The sequence below is a fragment of the Cibotium barometz genome, chromosome 14 (genome assembly GCF_041138505.1).
Source record: "Cibotium barometz isolate CiBa-2024 chromosome 14, ASM4113850v1, whole genome shotgun sequence".
Taxonomy (NCBI): Eukaryota; Viridiplantae; Streptophyta; class Polypodiopsida; order Cyatheales; family Cibotiaceae; genus Cibotium; species Cibotium barometz.
This window is the reverse complement of record NC_141059.1, coordinates 14220459-14237565: the sequence shown is the minus strand read 5'-3', so window position 1 is coordinate 14237565 and position 17107 is coordinate 14220459. Positions and strand designations below refer to the sequence as shown.

The 17107-nt window shown below is 39.5% G+C and overlaps 1 non-coding gene across 1 annotated transcript; it reads right to left on the bottom strand.

Moving 5' to 3' along the window:
• Nucleotides 1–14663: 14663 nt before the first annotated feature.
• TRNAK-UUU (transfer RNA lysine (anticodon UUU)) lies at nucleotides 14664–14736 on the bottom strand. The gene has a single exon. It is a non-coding gene; the product is annotated as a tRNA-Lys (tRNA).
• Nucleotides 14737–17107: the final 2371 nt, after the last annotated feature.

Below are 17107 nucleotides of genomic sequence, written 5' to 3'. Positions count from 1 at the left end.
GATGGAATTACCATCATAGTATCCTTGTTGTTAAAGTCCATGCACACGCACCCATCTTTGTGAGTGATGACGAACATTGTAATATGGTGGCCGATATGCATGTTGAGGCTTTCTTTTTTGTGCAAGCTTAGGGGAATTTGTGATGCACTTGGGGACCCAAGCTTTGGTATTTCTTTGGTAGCAGCCTTGTCCTTGCAACAGTGTTTTTGGTGCCCACACTTGTTGCATTGGTGGAGTTCTTTGAGGAACTCACATTGGCTTTTGTGTGGACGGTGTTGTGGATTACTCTCCTTCTTCCTTGGTTTTTGAGTGCTACATTGAGGAAGAGGTTTTGACTGTCGAGGCACCCAAATTTGATTGGCACCTTCATAGTAGCCTTGAGCTATAAGTAGCTACTTCTCCACCCAAATTTTGATAGTATTAAGATATCGTTATTGTGGGAGTCTTAGTGGAGTTTTCTTTAGGGTTGATGTGGAAGGTTTGGGTCCCTCCTTGACTTTGGCCGGTGTGCTGAGGGGCTGTAGGTTTGAGACTCATGGGCATTATTGATGATGATGAGGTTAGAGTCTCTTGTGGAGTGGCTATCGATGACGAGGCCTTTAAGCATGTGGTTGTCTCCTTTGGTGAAGTTTGTCGAAAGATGCATAGGCTCTGGTGTTTTTCCTTTGAGTTCCCTATTAGAGATAGATGGCTTGGCTCTGGGAACTTCAGGAATAGCTATTGATTTTGTGGGGTTTTGGCATCGAATTTCATAGGTGAGGATGGGGTTGAAGGAGTAGATGCTTTATCGGAGTCGATTGTTAACACGGATGGTAGTTCATTATGTACAGGGGCTTTTGTGGAAGAGGCTTGTATCCTTCTGCATTCAGCATCATAGATATCCATTAAGGTTGGATCCTCTTCCTTGCAATATGGTATTGCCAACTTTTTGTCGTTGACCATCATGATGACTCTATCGCTACTAGCAAAGCACAGTGGTGCTTGGGCAGCAATAGTCCATTTCTACCCCAAGATTAAATCTACTTCCAATACGTACTCAACCACAAAAAACTTGCAAGTAAGGGGGTTAGTTTCAATATACATTGTATGTTCAAAGTACCCCATACATGGCATGTTCAAGTCTTGTGTAAAGTATATTTTTTTAAGATGTGCCATGAGTGTTGGTTGACTTAACAAATCCCATAGCTCGAGGGTCATGAGATTGCGTTCTCGTGTTGGATAAAGCTTTGCTTGAGCTATGGTGATTTTATTTGAAATCCAACGAAAATCCTAGGGATCTTTTCAGTAAGATATGTTGGAAGTTCCAGCTCTCCTGCAAGGTTTCTTCCTCCCGCTAGCAATTATACATTGCATGTAGGAGTGTTCAAGGTGATTGTTTGCATGGATTTATCTAGTGAATACAACAATTCACTTATCCAAGGTCCACCAAAGACGACATCATACCCAAGGAAATCTAGGGTAACATGAAATGTAAATTCCATATCGCCATCGATTGTTTGAGTAGTGTATCTAAAGTAACCTAGAACTTCAATGTTTTGTCCATTGGCTCCTCTGGAAAGACTATTGCCTTGCGAGGATGAGCTTAGGTTGTCCCAATTGACACCCAAGTGTCTATTGTCACAATGTTTAGAAACACAGAAGTGTTCGATTAACTGCAACCTGAGCAGTTTCTACCCTTTGGCTTGTTTCTATTTGGTGCACTGGAGATGGAGGTTTTAAGTACATTATGGATGAAGCAGGACATTTTTTAGTATCATGGTCAAAGGTTTTACAATATATGCAGTATAGAAGGACAGGTGCCTTGTATGCACAATGAGGATTGGGATGATCGTAGTGATTGCACTCAACACAAGGCATTTCATTCCTCACTTTTAGGGGCATTAAGGATGTCTAGTTTTGAAGGTTTTCATCCTCTCTTAGGGATGTCTAGTTTTGAAGGTTTTCATCCTCTCTTAGGGATGTTTGCTATAAGGTTTTAAGCAAGGCTGCATAAAATTTTGGGAATGTCAATTCCGAGATCGATCTTTCTTTTGCCATAACTTCACTTGGTTTAGATAAGGAACACCTCGTAGCATGATCATGTTCTAGCATGTTATCTAAACGTATTACTTCTTTACAACATTGATCGAATGTTTCAGGATTGGATACAATGATCAAGTTGTGTAAGCTTTTATTCTTCAAGACCATCCTAAAACATCTCCTCAGTTGAACATCGTTTAATTTTTTCCATGACACAACGTGAGCTTAAGAGTTTTATCCTAAGGATAAAATCTTTAATGGATTCATTTGGTTGACGCTCAATTGAATAGAGTTCTGTTACTACACTCCACCGATCACCTTGTCTGGAAAAGCCATGTATAAAGGCTAATTTCAAGGTTTTGAAGTTGGTCTTGATTGCCATCGACAAGCTTTTCCCTCTAAGCATAAGTTCAACGCATGTACCTTAGTGGGACAATTGGGATTTCCAAAGGCTTCACATCTCTATTCAAACATTTAAATGAATTGAACAGGGTCTGTTGTTCCATCATATTTGCTCATAATTTTAGAAATTTGTACGGTCGTATTTCTGTATGAATCATTGAGGCCATATGTGAGTGCTCTTGTTGAAAGAGACTCAGTGAGTCCTTGGGCCACCCCCCTTCCTAGACTAGTCAGTATGTCCAATGTGTGCGCATTGAGGAAAGGGTTGGTACTTATAGGATTTGCGAGAATGTTAGGCAAGGGACCAAAGCCCCCAGTGGGATCGAAGTCACAGGGGGTGTAAAACCCCCTGTGGGGATCGAAGTCACAGGGGGTGTAAAACCCGATGAAACGCTTGTTATAGGCATGGCCAATGGCATTGGAAGGTGAATTTGTGGCATAGATCTCAATGGCTCAAAGATGTCAGCCATTGGGTTCAGCGCTTGTGTAATCCCTGGCAATCCCTCTATCGTGGCCATGTTTGAGTGCCTAAATACTCTTTAATGAGCAATTATAGTTTTTTTTTTTTGCTTATTATACTTTCCCACAGCCCGTTTTACAGCCTTGAGGCTTGGTGTACTCTTCGTTGGATTAAATGGGTGTCCGTTTGTCCTAATCAGCTTAGGCGCTATATGCACGTGAACCTCTAAGATATTTTCCCGAAAAAAAGCATATGCTAAGAACCTCCCAGATGGAAGAGGAGGTCCTAAAACCTATTTTCCATCACTGTCTCAAGACGGGAAAAAATTTCGAGAATTTTTTCCCTGTTTCGCAACACGTTTTTGAGGGTGTTCCAAAAGGAATTTTGAAAAACTCTGTATGAGGAAGTTGTAGTATTTTTGGAGTACTACAACTTTGTTTCCCTAAGTCGTCCGTGATTTTGTCGTTTAGACCCTCAAAAAATAGCCCGAATATGGCTTGACGTTGTTTTTACATTGTTTTTGCAATTTTTCGTGGTTTTTGGGCTGTTTTTTGCCTCGATTTTTGGGTTGAATTTTGAGGCTGTTGGTTGGAGGCCAAAATGGTCAATTTTGACTTCAGACGACCAAGTCCAAAGTCGAAGAGCTCGATGTCAGCTTGATAAGCCCTACAGCACCTTCATTGGATATATAGTTTAGGAGATACGAGCCTCCAAACAGGGGTGCTTGGTATATGGCATTGAACTTAGACTGTAATACTTAGAAACATCTTTTGAAATCAAATATGACTTTATTGTAGTACAAGGCGCGCACATACCTTGAACCACGAATTGAGAGAGGAGTGCCATGGGAAGCTTTAGCCATTTCGATGCCTAAGAGCTTTCTCAGCCCATGCACGATCCGCATCACTAAACTTTGACAACGATGATTGTGGATCGGCAAGGCCCAAGCAAAATTCTACAAAATATTTCGAAGAGATATAAAAAAATAGTTACTTTCCATGTGAATGATGTGGCAAGAATATTTAACATAAGTAGATCTAAAAAATTCATTAAAATGGATACTAAAAACAAGAATGATGTGGAAACAATAGTAAACACATACAAGTGTATCTTAACAATTAATTAAAAAAAGTAATAATAAAAACAATAACAAATACCCTAAAAAGATAACAAATTGCTTCTAGGCTATTTTTATTGCTAGCTGCAAAACTTTGTTTAAATAACATTTGTAATATATACCATTTTTGAAGTGCTTATGTTGATCTCATAGGAATTATCATGAAATCCCTTATGGGGATTCAGATTGGGTAAACAGAATTATTGGAGCATTACTTTTTAAAGCCAATCAATGGATACCCACCACCAAGACTAAGGCTCTCCAGATCCACTATAAGTGGAATAATATGACATTAATACCATCCTCTTATCTTGCCCTTGGAACAACTAGCAAATATTTGTCTAAAATCTTTGCCTAACAATATGACCTTTCGACCAAAAAGTTTGTCACTAGACATGATGTATCTGAGTATCTTGTCAAATGCTTCAAAGGCATATTGATGGGTCATGGGTGTCTCATCCCATATTATTGTCTTAGCTAGCTTCACAACATCCATAATTTGATCACTAACCTTTATATTACATGTATCTTACATCAAGAAGTCACGGTAGATACACCAAAGGGTCATACATTTAAGATATGAAGCAATAGTGTCCAAAGCTACAACTTGGATGGGCGCCCGTAATGGTATGACGACAGAGTATTTATGGCGATTCTTGCTTCAAGAGCGTGTGGTAGTAAGATAGGATGAAGTCCTAAGTGATGTACATAGATATATTATGAGAGTAGTCATTGTAATAGCATTAGGCCTCTTATGAGACTAAAGTGCCCCGTCGGCCATAGTTTCAGTGTGAACATTCATGGCCATGGTTTGAGTGTGAACATTCATGGTGGCCATTTATATAAGTGAATTTCTCTCATAATACAACATACTCTCCCATTGTGCAATTGAGTCTTGCTCTTGCTAATCCTCTTGCTAATATCTCTCCCTAATGCATGCTAGTGAGTGTGTGTGAGTGAAGTGAGGTGAGAGGAGGGACGAGGACCCGTAGTGCAACGTGGCAGTGTGACAACGCTCGTGGGCAGGAGACACAATGGAATTGCTTCTCAAGGAGTTGTAGAACTTGGAGACCTCTAGGGTTACGAGCTCGGCCATTGGAAAGATCCTCTCATGACAATTGCAGTTTACCAGGTAATCTCTTTTTGGATGAATTTCAAGGAGGGTTAGGGTGAGCCATAACATACACTTGGACTTAAATGTGGCTAACAGTAGCTCTTGTTAATCCTAGAATTGGATTAACAGTGTATTTTAAACTATGAAGTGAGATGTGCTACCATTAGCTAACAGCAACAAGGCCGCAATATCAGAAGAGGTACATGCCAAAGAAATGTTCCCCTTCCCGTGCAGCCAAGATAGAAAACAACTATAGACAAAGATCTTGCTAGACCCTCCTAGTCCATCAAGAAAAACACTTCACGAACATTTGTAGAGACTACCTCCAAATATGATTAAAGTTAGCCCATTGACAACAGTTGTTTCCATCCAATTGGAAATTTTTATGCTACTTAGCATCAAACATTCTCTCTTCTTGCTTAGCATTAAATTTGTTTCTGTTGCTTAGCATCAATAAACATGTTCTCTCTTCTTGCATTAAATCATTTGCAACAACCAACACAATGTTGACATGCGTCGACAAGAGGCAACTTTTGGCCATGTTATTAATGTGCATTGAATGCAATAGAGACTCGTTATTTGACACTCCTTATGATGATCATTTAAATTTGACACTCCTTATGATGATCATTTAAATTTCTCATACTTAATCCTAATGCATAATAGAAATCTTCTAAAAGTGCCTATAAAGATCTTTCCCATAAAAGGCTAAAAGTTTGGGAGAGGTAAAATCTTTCCCATAAAAAGCTGGGAGGGGTAGGCTCACAGAAAACCAAAAATATGACAAATAAATGTCTCACTTGTGTGCCAATTCTATGGAAGAGGGCCTATTACATACACACAAACTGTTCTTCATAAATTTTCAATTTTCAATAGACATCTATCTACTTATGCAGCCTTGAAAGTACGATAAAGTAGCCCATCAAAAGTGTGCAAGTCATTAAAATACTTACAACCTTTGCAAACAATAAGCAAATACATTAGATGGTGGAGAAACATTGTACAAGTGGGCAATGTTATTGCCTAACTTCCTTTCTAGTCTTCTTAATATACTTGTTTTCCAAACCCACTTGCATGGTTGTTTAAAGCAAATCATTTGCATCATCATACAACTTATTGCATGTGACCACTCCATAAGATTAGTTTTTGTGTTACTTTCTCTGTCAAATACTCTTTAAATCATCATCATCTCCAAATATGTCATTATTGTACATCAAAAAATGAATCTGTAATTTTTGGACATTGAATTTTTCATCATGCATACCATATTGATAAATTTGCCAGCATGCTTCTAATGCCGGCACCTAACATGCATCTAAGTACCCTGCTGATCTCATCCACCACACCATCATTTTATTTATATAGTTCTCCTTGCCATTATGATTGACCATATGTATTCTAAAAATCTCTCCACATCATGACCCTTGTACACATATTTATACAATACTTAACTATTATGATTGTGGAGCTGTAATGCTCCTTGCATTATAAGCTTAAGGACTTGTAAGACTAGAACTTTGATTCTCCACCTAACCATATCCCAAATGGACCCTAAACTCATGGTTATATAGGCCTAAGTGATGCATGACCTTCTAACTTCATCCCCTTGACCTTTCATTGGCTAGGCATGGTCTTTTCATTCACCAAAATCCCTTCATCCCAACACTTGGATTAATCCTATTAGCCCATAGAAACCTTAATTGGACCATAATCCAAAAATTTTTGAAAATCTAGACTCTTAGGCTAAGGTCCCTTATATCATTTTTAATTGATTCCTAATGCACATTGCAGAATTTATTTTCAACTCCTGTTTTAGGGAAATATATTTTAGATATTAGGAGAATTTTTATATCCAAAAATATCTCAATATTGAATTACCTCTCTCTAGAGTTTTTCTTCTCTAGGTAAAAACAAGGAAAAATAATATTTTCTTATATTCCGAAATAGGGAATGATTTGCAGGGGATTGAAGTAAAATCTTATTCATTATTCACGCTGAGGAGGAATCTTACATCCTCTCCCACTTGAAAAACACGAGATGTCCTCATCTCGCAAAGTGGGGTAATCTTTTGCTAACTCTTCTTCTTTCTCCCAGGTGGCGTCTTCTAAAGGGAAGAACTTCCACTTGACTAAAGGACTCTGCTCCTGAAGAGAACCTACTCCCGAACGTCAAGGATTTCTTCAGACTGGAGTACCATCTGTCCTTGAGTCGGAGAAATCAATTGTTCATCATCAAGCACGTGACTCGGGCTAGGTACATATTTCTTAAGCAAACTAACATGGAATACATTATGTACCTTGAGATGGGGAGGCGAAGAAGTTTATAAGTAGATCGCCTACTTTCTTTATAATAGCATATGGTCCACAGTATCTGGGAGAGAGCTTCTTGTACTTCCCTAAAGATAAGGAACTTCTTTTTGGTCGTACTCAAATGAAGACCATATCTGATTCTTCAAACTCTCTCTCTAATATCTTTTTATATGCATACTGCTTTTGCCTATCTTGGGCTGCCTTAATATCTTTACGAATTGATTGCATTTGCTGGTCCATGTCATCAAGCATTTGTCTAGAGATTTTGACTCTGATTAATGGGCCAGACCAAGTCAAAGGTGTAAGGCAATCTTGTCCATACAGAGCTTTGAAAGGGCTCATCCCAATGCTTCGATGATAAGAAGCATTGTAAGCAAATTCAACCAGATGCAAATGGCTTAACCACTTCTTGGGTTCCCTACCCGCAGCATGACCAAAGGATATCTTCTATTACCTGATTCACTCTTTCAGTCTGGCCATCTGTTTCGGGGTGATAGGCTGTACTGAGATCCAAGAAAGTTCCTACTGCTTCAAAGAATGCAGTCCAGAATTTTGATGTGAACTTGGGATCTCTGTCACTTACTATCCTCCTGGTGGGTAAGCCGTGCAATCTGAAGATTTCTTTAAGGAAAACTCTAGCAACATCCACTATAGTGTAGGTTTCTTTCACTGAAATCAGATGGACAACTTTGGTTAGTCTATCAACTACCACAAAAATGGAGTTGTAACCTGATTGCACTGAAGGTAATCCAGTGACAAAGTCCATACTGATACATTCCCACTTCATCTCTGGAATGTCTAGAGGTTGTAGTTTCCCTGGCATCTTAACTCTCTCTGCCTTGATTCTTTAACCGACACATTAAGCATTGTCGCACATGATCAAGTACATCCTTTTTGAGTCCTGGGCCAGAAGAAGCTTTTCTTCACAGACATATAGGTTTTTATAAACCCTGGATGTCCAGCTATCAGGCTATCATAGGATTCTCTCATAATCCTTCCCTTTATTCCCTCATCATTGGGAATGCATAGCCAATTATTATAATACATGCATCCTTCATCCAATTTGTACCAAAGAACTCCACTCATTTCCTGAGGAGTCTTGCTTTCCTGCATCAGAAGGGTAGCAATACGGGTAAAGAATTTGTCCTGCATGTTTCTCTCCCTTGCTTCACTGATTAATGGATTTGACACCACTGTAATTGCAAGCAAGGAGGCTTTTCTGCTGAGCGCATCTGCAACCACATTTTCTTTCCCTGGCTGATACTTGATTTCAAAATCGAATTCCTGCAGGGTCTGCATCCATCTCCTTTGACGCATGTTGAGATCCCTTTGGGTGAAGATCCACTTCAAACTTTGATGATATGTCATCAAGGTGAACCTATGTCCCAAAAGATAATGTCTCCACAACTTTAGAGCATAAACTACTGAGGGTAACTCCAAGTCATAGACGGCATAATTTCTCTCATGTGTTCTAAGCTTTCTAGATTCATAGGCCACTGCATGACCTTCCTACATAAGAGTATCGCCTAAGGCAAACCCACTAGCATCAGTAATAACTACTTCAAAAGGTTTGGTAAAATCTGGCAATTTAAGGACAGGGTTGGTTACTAAGGCTGTCTTTAACTTATCAAAGGCACTCTAACACATTGCAGTCCACTGAAATAGGGTACTCTTCTTGAGAAGGTTAGTTAAAAGGAATGCTATCTGAGCATATCTGGGTATAAAGATCCTATACCATCCAGTTAATCCTAGGAATCCTCTGACTTCCTTTACCATCTTGGGTTCCGCCCAATCTATGACTGCTTCAATCTTTGCGGGGTCAGGAGAAATCCCATCTTTAGACACTATGAATCCCAAGTATTCCACCTAGTCAACAGAAAAAGAACACTTGCTAGGAATCCTCTGACTTCCTTTACCATCTTGGGTTCCGCCCAATCTATGACTACTTCAATCTTTGCTAGGAATCCTCTGACTTCCTTTAATCCTAGGAATCCTCTGACTTCCTTTACCATCTTGGGTTCCGCCCAATCTATGACTGCTTCAATCTTTGCGGGGTCAGGAGAAATCCCATGTTTAGACACTATGAATCCCAAGTATTCCACCTAGTCAACAGAAAAAGAACACTTGCTCTTTTTTTCAAAGAGTTGGTGCTTCCTTAGGATTTCCAGGACCTTGCCCACATGATCTTCATGATCTGTAGCATCCTTTGAGTATACCAAGATATCATCAAAGAAGACAAGAACAAAATCATCCAAGTATTCTTTGAGAATATCTGGCATAAGACGATTAAACATTGCCGGGGCATTAGTCAATCCAAATGGCATGACTATGAACTCATAATGCCTATAGCGAGTGTTGAATGTTGTCTTCGGGATGTCCTGTTCCTTAATTCTGATCTGGTAGTACCCAAATTTGAGATCTATCTTTGTGAATATTTGGGTCCCACTTAACCAATCTAGAAGTTCATCAATCTTAGGGATAGGATACTTATTTTTAATTGTTAATTGATTCAAGCCTCTTCTGTAGTCAATACAAACATTCCATCTTTCTTCTTTTGAGAAAGAGAACGGGTACACCCCAAGGTGAGACACTGGGTCTGCTCTAACAGTTGTCTTAACTACTTGTTAAGTTCTATGGCTTCAGGGACTGGCATTTTTTTATGCACGCTCGGCTATTGGGGCTGAGCTCTGGGGGTTAACTCGATCTCATGATCTACTTCGCGAGACGGAGGCATCTCAGTCAGCTCTTCTGGGAACACATCTACATACTTAACCACTCTGGTTCTTTAGCCTTGCATTTTATATCTACCAGATTCATTTTATATCTACCAGATTCATTTTAATGACATAAATAGCTTGCCTCTTTCTGAGCCCTTTTAACAATTTAGAAGCCTTGACTAATTGCAGCACTGGGGATCCGAAAACTCCAGTTCCTTGAACTTTATTCCCGTGAAGGTCAAAGAAAGAGATGGTTCCATTGTGACAATGAATGTCAGCCTAATTCTTATGGAGCCAATCCATTCCAAGGATTCCATCATAGATTCCCAAGGGTAGGACTCTTAGCTGGCACTCTGTTATGTTCTCATCTAGACTAAACTGAATAAGGTCTGTCTCAAGGTGTGTGAAAAGAATCTTTCCACTGGCCAATTCCACTTGCATAGGCTTCCCTGATTTTTGATTTAGGACTAACTTATATAGACATCTTGGGAAAATAAAAGAATGAGTACTGCCTAAATCAATCAAAAGCTTGAATTGCTTACCTTGGTACTCTGCTGGAGTTTGGAGGACTAAAAATTGACGAGTATTCCCCTGATGCTCAATTGCAGCATAGAACTGTCCTTTTTTTTCCTCCACTTTCTCAGCTATAGTGACGGCTCTAGCTACTGCAGTTTGAGGAGGTGGAACTCTCTCTCTTTGGTTTCCCCAATTCTGTGAGGGAGTTCGGAGACTTCTTTGGATGGAGGCTGCAGGCTGAGCTAGCACTCTTTTGGGGTTGCCTTGATTTTGGTGCGGGGGACCCTGATTGAACTAATACGAAGGAGTCTGTCTTTGAACTCTGGGACCCTGGCTTCCTTGGACCACAAAAGGAGATGTGTAATCCTTGAGCTAGTGACCAAACCCCTAACATCCGAAGCACCTGTTCTCACTTCGAAGCTCTTCCCTCTGCATTCTAAAAAGAGCCGAAGTTCCTGAGAAAGAGCTTCGAGAAAAAGGTCTTCCTTCGTTCCTGAAACTTCCTGACTCTAGATTCTGGTAGTTAGGGACCTTAGTGTCTCTTTGGAGGCAGAAGGTTGGAAGAACTTCCCGGTGTCTGGAATCTCTTGAAGGATGAGGGAGCTGGCTTTGGCGGGACTTTAACGATGAAGGCTTTGGCGAAGTCCTTCGCCATTCTTACAGCTTCAACCATGGAAACTGGCTTGGCATTCTTGACCAGGGTGTCTAAAGGTTCGTTCATTCCCTGAATGAACCTAGCCATGAGTTGTTCTTTGTCTAGCGGGGTGGTGAGTACTTGAGGAGAAGAGCAAATGCTTGATGATATTCTTCAATAGTTTTTCTCCCCTCATTTAGCTCTAAGAATTCATTCATCTTGGTTTCTAAAAATCCGCGGGGGGAGGGGGGGGAATCTCTTCCTTAGATAGGCTTTGAGATCATTCCAGGACTAGGTATTCCTATCCATATGGTTGGTGTCGCAATGGTTTCTCCATGCCACCTTTGCTGTTTCCACAATCTTCAGCCTAGCGAGAGCCATTTTGCTCCTCTCATTGTATCCGGTGACATCAAAATATTCCCCCATGGCCTCAACCCACTTCTCCATAGTCTCGCCCAAAATAGTCTCGCCCAAGTTCTCCCCTTCACCTTTGAAGGGTCCTGGCTGAGTTCTGTGAAGAGCCTTGCGAACGTCGGGGTCAAGCTCTTCCTCATCAGTGAGAGGATCTGGCTGACGGCCACGGTTTGCTCACCTCATAATTTTGCCAAAAATGATACATTATTAAATTTTTATTTTTTGTTTTCGTCTTCTCTATACACAAAATCCCGCAAAAGACCGAATGAGGAAGTGGTGGGGGCATGGGGCCTATTTATATGCCCCATGTGAGCAGTCGGCCAGCACTGAAGGGCCTCCACGATTGCATGAGCAGTCGGCCAGCAATGAAAAGGTCCACGATTGCATACATCCAGTCGGCCAGCAATACAGAAGCCCACGACTGATGTCTGGGTAGTCGGCCAGCCACCACAGGACTGTAGATGGGATAGTCGGCCAGCCACTAAGTGCTCCTGCCAACCTCTGGCATCCCTCCACACCACTGGAAAAAATGGAAAAAATAGGGAAAAATACGGGGAGTGAGGAAAAATAATAAAACACCTTATACAGGGCGGGCACACCCACAAACAGAGGCCCTGGTGTATAAATGTAGATAGGAGATGACTTCTAACAAAATATGATAGGAATTTCTCTTTTTACTTTATTAAAATCATGCATAAAAATAAAATTTATCTATTTTTTGGGCATTTTTGCCAGAGCTTCACTGCAATTACTGGGCTGCAATTACTGGAAATATTCAATTTTCTAATTTGAAATGAAAACTTGTAATGAAAATATGATGGGAATTCTTCTTTTAGAGTAAAATTAAATTATGTATACATAGCCTAATTATAATCATAATTATAAGCATAATTTTGAGTAAATCTCTTGATTATTCTAAAATAACCATTCCTTATTTCTAAAAATGTTAGCATAACCCTCTTTCAATTTAGAATGAGTTAATATGATTTGTCTTACTCATAATCAAGCTAAAAAGAATTAACCATCATTTTTACTAGATTAAAAATCATGAAAATATCTAATCTCTTTCTCTAGCTTATCAAGCCTAGAGTTTTGATTACGATAAAGAGATTATCATTGAGAATCATCCTTCTACCAACAAGGATCTAACCATAAAGATGATTAATCTATCTAAAAGAGAGATTTATTAACAAAAATACTATAATTAAGCATAAAAATTAGTATTAATCTAATTAAACATTATGAATCATTGGAGAGCTTGATTTCAAGAGAAAACCATTCCATTGAAAGCTTTTTAAGCTTTAGAGGGGTTGAGAAGAAGAAAATCATTGAGAGAATTGAAAAAAAACCATTAAAATAGGTTTACCTTTGATTTGGGCTTGTTTCTTTGGCTAGAAGTGAAGCCCCCAAGCAAGTCCTTAGCCACCAAGAGGAGGAGAGTAGTCTCCAAGAGAGGATGGAGGAGAGAGAAGCTCCAAAGCTCTCAAGAGAAGAGTCAAATTAGAGAGATAATAGAAATATACTAATTTAGAGATAATACTAGCATGGTATTTCTCCAATATGAAAATACAAAGGAATGAGGGTTATAGGTGAGGGGGCCACTAACCAAGTCCAACTGGGTTTTAGAGCCTTCTAGCTTCAGTTTGACCCAATTTGGATAAGATTTTGATCAGTTTGGCTCCCTTTTTGATCCAGTTTGCACCAGGAGAGAGGAGAGATGAAATATCTTGATTTTTTTGAATTAAAAAAGCCAAACAATGATGATGAAGAAGGCGCCTAGCTCAAGTGGGTTTCCCACCTTACTGAGGTGTCAAAAATGCATCATTTCACCTAAATATCTCATTTTTTTACTAATATACCTTAGTTTTAACTAATAACCTTATACTCAGTCAACTCTTCATCTTATGTGAGCATTTACTCATTTTTGGGCTATTTTCTTTTATTCATTGTATTTATCTCATCCCAACACTTGGATTAATCCTATTGGCCCTTTGGAACCTTATTTGGACCTTAGTCCAAAAATTTCTCAAAATGTGGACCCTTAGGCTAAGGTCTCTTATACAGATATGCAATTAATTCCTAGCTTGAAAGCCTGTTCTTATGTTCGATGGGGATTCAAAAGTACCTCGCAAATTAAAAAATTATAAATTCATTACCACATTTGAAAACGAGTTTTGTATCATGAATCAATGCGTAGGACTAATGGCCGCCTTCAACACTGAAGGTGTTTTGGTCCACTTTCGATATCGAAAGTGCTATTTGGGAAACGGGGGAAGGGCACGTTCTCCTATGTTTATAAAATTTCGGGGAGGATTGTGCCACCAACTCCCCGCCATTCTTTATGTATGGTTTTTTTTTTTAAGAAAAGAAAAAACTTCACATTCAAATGCGGTAATAATGAATTTGGAATTATCAACCTTGCGATGTATGTACCCTGAGATCTCTGTCGATGTCCATCAATTCCTCACGTCAAATATAGTCATAGGCTTGATGTTCATGCTCGTTCGAGCTCTGGAAGCTGTTCATATATAACTTGAGAAAGACACGCATACGAAGAGGACGTGCTGCAGAAATGGTATGTATGGGTTGTAGTGTCCATCTTCATTCAAGCGCTTCAAGATGTTTATACGTGAACGGAAGAAGGACACATGTTCTTTCAAAGTACGTTGACAACGCATAGGTGTAGAGGATAAGGGTACCCAAGCATTCTAGTTTAGACCCCCCTCAATTTTAAACGCCATCTACGTTCAATTGTTTTTGAGGCACCATTGATGATCAGCTCAAAAATAAATTATAAAATATAGCAGGGTTTGAAAACTCGTATTATTGTTATTCCTTATAAAACTTGATTTAGGGGGAGACCCTACTTGATTTAGGGGGGAGAGGGTCTCCTGCTCTACGCCGGGTCATTTATTTAGATGAAAAAAGAGAACACAAATCCATGAGTGGCTCATGCAGCGCCGCCGTCTGTGGGAATCGAACCCACGACCACGTGGTTAAAAGCCACGCGCTCTACCGGCTGAGCTAAGACGGCTTGCTGGAATGCTGACCATTATTAAAGTTATATTGTGGTTAAAAGCCACGCGCTCTACCGGCTGAGCTAAGACGGCTTGCTGGAATGCTGACCATTATTAAAGTTACATTGCAAAATCAAGAAGGTACAGCGGCGTATAAGTATGCATCGCAACGTTGTCACTTGGAATGCTTTTTCGTGAATTTGCATACCACCCGGGCGTGCAGGCCATGGCCGTTGCCATTGACATTCACATTATCAAAATTAGGGGGGGGGGGGGGGGGGGGGGGGGGGATGATGGTTTGCCACCACAAACAAACTGTGATCTTAGTTAGGACACAGCTTAACAATTTGAAGGTAACGCGATGGTGGTGGGTGTGAGAGCGGGTAAAGGAAGTGGAGTGCCATGGAGACATTTGGGCATCTACTTCTTCTTCTTCTACTTGTATTTTACACCTTGGAGTGAAAATAAGTGAGGGTGTCATTTAATACCCATACGCTACCCTACGTGTCTTCCTAAAAATTTAACCCTCCATCTCGAGGAGGTAAACCAACAACTGAGCATAGATAGAAGCTCTCCATCTATTTATGTAATGAACACAACCATTTAGCAACAACCACATTTCTCTCGTCTCTCTCAATGTTGCATATATCACATATAGTCTTGTCTCTCTTGTGACTGAGCATTTCTATATTAAGCATGTATATTCGATATTACATGTTATCATTCATCTAGAATGGTGTAATAGCCGCTTGATCCTGGACACTCACAATCGCTTCAAACTAACGTGTAGTGTGTGAGGCACCTTTTAAGGTTGGACAAATAGAACAACGACCTTTTCACAGCAGTCTTTAACAATCAACGCGTAGTGTGTGAGGCACCTTTAAGGTTGGCCAAATAGAATAACGACCTCTTCAACAGAAGGAGCATCATCACAACAATCTTCAACAATCGTTGTCATCTCAACGAGGCTTATGTGTTCTACCTTCATAGACCAGATATCATCGAGCAGGTTCAATGCAAAGAGCAATCTCATCAAAGTGCATCCTTGTTACAATTTTTTTCCTTAAAGTAGTAGATTCAAAACGATAAGTTTTTTTTCCTCTCTTGATGCAACCTTATTAAATTAAGCTCTAAAGAAATGAAAGATTGATGAAAAATAGAATGTTAGGTCGATCAAATTTTAATTAAGCCTCCATTCCCACACAACCATTCAAAAAAAAGTGTACCGTATTTTCCATTATGGCCACATCACATATCGCTAAATCCTACTCCTCTATGGAAAGGCTAACTAGCACAAACTATCGTACATGGGCCGTCCGAATGAAATTGGTTCTCATCCATTCTGAAGTTATGGAAATATGTGGACAGATCTACTCCCATACTTGATATACCACAAATTCACCTATAGCCCCCCCACCCCCCAAACTAAATGCCATAGAAATAGCAATCTAGAATCTCAACTACTCCAAAGCTCGCTCAAACATAATCCTTAGTCTTGGAGATAGGCACCTCCATAGACATATGTGACAAACTCAAATCCACCTATGAACATTCAGACATAGCTTCTCAAGTAGTCATGCATAGGAAACTTATGACCACTACGTTATTAGAAAATCAATCCGTTTTCTGAATTCCTATAAGAATGCCTAGAGGATTAACAATCCATGTTGGACGAAACATCCATTCGTCGATCTTACTTTTACTACCGACAATGAACTGATCACGATGCTCCCTAGTGCCCTACCATCCTCTTGGCATCCTTTCTCATATTAATGCACAAGATTGCTAGAAGAAAACAAACAAAACAAATAAGGGAGAAAGTGAGATTCACATAATGCTCATAATTATTAGAAACAAATGAAATTTTAAAAAACAAAATAAAAAAAGAAGGGAGAATGTGAGATTAACACAATGCTCTTAATTATTAAATAATTAATCATAATTATAATAATTAATTAAAGGATGTAAACCTTAAAATGGTGCACCCATTTAGGCATTTGTGCCTATTTGTGAAAGGAACAAAACCATAATGAATGTTGTATTTTCAGCAACAATCACATTTCTCTCATCTTTCTCAACCTTGCACATATCACATATAGTCTTAAAATGGTGCAATCGTTTAGGCCTTTGTCCCTATTTATGAAATGAACAAAACCATAATAAATGTTGTATTTTCAGAAATCACATTTCTCTCCTCTCTCAACCCTTCACATATCACATATAGTCTTGTCTCTCTTCTGAGCATTTCTATATTAAGCACGTATATTAAATATTACAACCTAGGATTTCTATGATATTTTCATGCACAAGAATCTTTAGAGGGTAGCACTGAGATGAGGAACACAGATGACCTTGTTCTCTGTCCACTTTGGCATGAGACTCATTTGT